This window comes from Capsicum annuum, unplaced genomic scaffold (assembly GCF_002878395.1).
Source record: "Capsicum annuum cultivar UCD-10X-F1 unplaced genomic scaffold, UCD10Xv1.1 ctg29576, whole genome shotgun sequence".
NCBI lineage: Eukaryota > Viridiplantae > Streptophyta > Magnoliopsida > Solanales > Solanaceae > Capsicum > Capsicum annuum.
The window spans coordinates 1-2,679 of record NW_025836076.1 but is presented as its reverse complement, the minus strand read 5'-3'; the positions used below and the strand labels follow the sequence as shown (position 1 = coordinate 2,679).

General features: G+C 33.7%; 1 pseudogene; it reads left to right on the top strand.

The window, feature by feature from the left end:
* The first annotated feature begins 252 nt into the window (after positions 1-252).
* LOC124891050 lies at positions 253-2,659 on the top strand (annotated as a pseudogene).
* Positions 2,660-2,679: the final 20 nt, after the last annotated feature.

Sequence of the window (2,679 nt, the reverse complement as noted above, 5' to 3'; positions counted from 1 at the left end):
ATAAGCTGAGAAAATAACAAGGTTAACATGTCTCATATATTGACTAAAGATATATGAATGTACCAAAATGCCCTTTAATTTTGTAATCATAAACATGTTATGTGGAATGTTAAAATTAAAGATGTTGAGAGATTTTTAGGAACTATTGTTCAGTATGTTGGCGTGACATATGCATTATATTGAACTTTGGATATATATAGAAAGTCCGCCACCTCAGTTTTACAGCCTCATTCACGGTCATGTATCATTTACGACCTTGGAATACACCATGTATGTCGAAACTGGTGCTGGAAAGCATGTACCAACAACTATATTTGTTGATCTTGAACCAACTGTTATTGATGAAGTTACAAATGCCGCCTATCATCACCTTTTCTATCCTGAACAGCTCATTTCTGGATAGAAAGATGCTGCTAATAATTTTGTCGAAGGACATTATAATATTGGCAAAGAGATTGTTTATCTTTGCCTTGATCGCATTGGAAAATTAGTTGATAACTGCACTCCTTTGTAAGGATTCTTGGTCTTTAATGCTATTGGCGATGGTACTCGTTCTGGATTGCGTTCATTGTTGCTCGAATGCTTATCTGTTGATTATGGTAAAAAGTTCAACATTGCGTTTACTATCTACTCTTCTCCCCAGGTGAATAACATATATAATCATGCATCTCTTATTTGTAACAGCAAGATTATTTGTGTTTGTTTAATTTCAGGTATCCACTACTATTGCAGAACCTTATCACAGTGTTCTTTCAACTCATTCCCTTTTAGAACACACTGATATAGTTGTGATGTTTACAGCGAAGCCATTATGCTTTCATCATATGCCCCCATCATCTCAGCTGAAAACGCATACCATGAGCAATTATTTGTACCTGAGATAACTAATGCAGTTTTTGAACACTCAAGCATGATGGCTAAATGTGACCCAATGCATCGAAAATATATGGCGTATTGACGTAGAGGACGGTTCAATTTGTTGACTGGTAAAGATTTTGCACCAATAACAAGCGTGAGCTACTTGTATCTGAACAGAGTACAGAAAACTTTCTAATGTGGATGCAACCGTGTGATTTTATTTTTTCGATTTTGGGATTTGAACAAATGCCCAACTGGCTTCAAAAGGCATTCGTCCACTGGTATGCTGGAGAAGGCATGGAAGAGGTAGAGTTTTCTGAAGTCCCTGAAGATTTACCTGCACTTGAAAAAGACTACGAGCAAGTTGGTGCTGAAGGAGTTGATGACGAAGAAGATGATGAAGAATATTAAAGTAGACCAACAACTTTGAAGACAGTATTGCTCTAATACCTTGCATATGTTTTTGTTGTTATTTGCTATCAGTTGTTGTCCACAGGGTAATTTGACATTTTTTTCCATTCAAGTCTGAATATTTCCAACTATCAGTGATTACCTACATGGTAACTTACCATTCATATTACAGTGATTGTTCATATTATCATTTAATCTCTACATTGTGATAATTGATCAAGAAAAATATAAAATCTTGATTCAACGGCTCTGAATTATCAACTGTGAAGCTACAACTAACGGTTATAAATTATAGTTATGTTACTATTATTGGGCCCGCGCTAGCGTGGGCTTTTACATCTAGTCTTGCTTTCATAAAATAGATAACTAAATTAAAATAAATATTTTTTAAACAATGTTCAATTATTTTAAATCAGAGAGAGTATTATAAAATATCTATTTTTAGTAAATACAATGAATATTTAGGAGCGGATGGAGCATATTTATTTGCAACAACGCTTCCTTCTTGTATATATATGCAAGTACTTTTTAAAACATAAAATTATATGGAGAGTAAAGCTGCAAAAAAAAAATACCCTTATGGTGGGACCTTTTTTCAGACACAACGCATAGTTGATAGATTTAGTGCACCGAATTGTCCCTTTTTAGTATCTGGTACATCGGATAGAGAAAATAATCCCAAGATAAATCTTCCTTTTTTCTTAAAATTGTCTTCAATTACTGTCTTCAATAAACTTTGCTCTCATAAGGGGTGTACACCGGATAGAGAAAATAATCCCAAGATAAATCCTCCTCTATTCTTAAAATCGTCTTCAATTATTGTCTTCAATAAACTTTGCTCTCACAAGGGGTACTTATTATCAGTGGCGGAGCCAGGATTGACACCATGGGGTTCGCAAGTGAACATACGAACTAACCGAAGGGATTTGACATCTACTATATATATACATAAAAAATAATTTTAATCATATATATATAGTACAATTTTCCGTCGAAGGGGATTCGGAACCCCCCTATATGTAGCTCCGCCCCTGCTTATTATGATACAAACCAGTTTAATACTAGCATTTACTTCAATTAGCTTAACATGGTACTATCATGTAGTATAAAACTGCAATTATAACAACAACACAATACACGATCAAAAATGCAGACAACCCCAAAATGGAGCATATTTATCCTCAACAACGCTTCCTTCTTATATATATATATGCTCGTACAATTATGTTTAATTAAGTGGGATCAATAAGACTAAAAGTGCAATTGTGTTTTTAAATAATTATCAATAAGAAAAGGTGTCACTCTAACAAACAATACAATCCATTCAAATAAAACATTATACAATCTCAAAGGACGTTGATTAGAAAATTATGATAACTCATTGATTCATCTAACATCTAAATATATGAT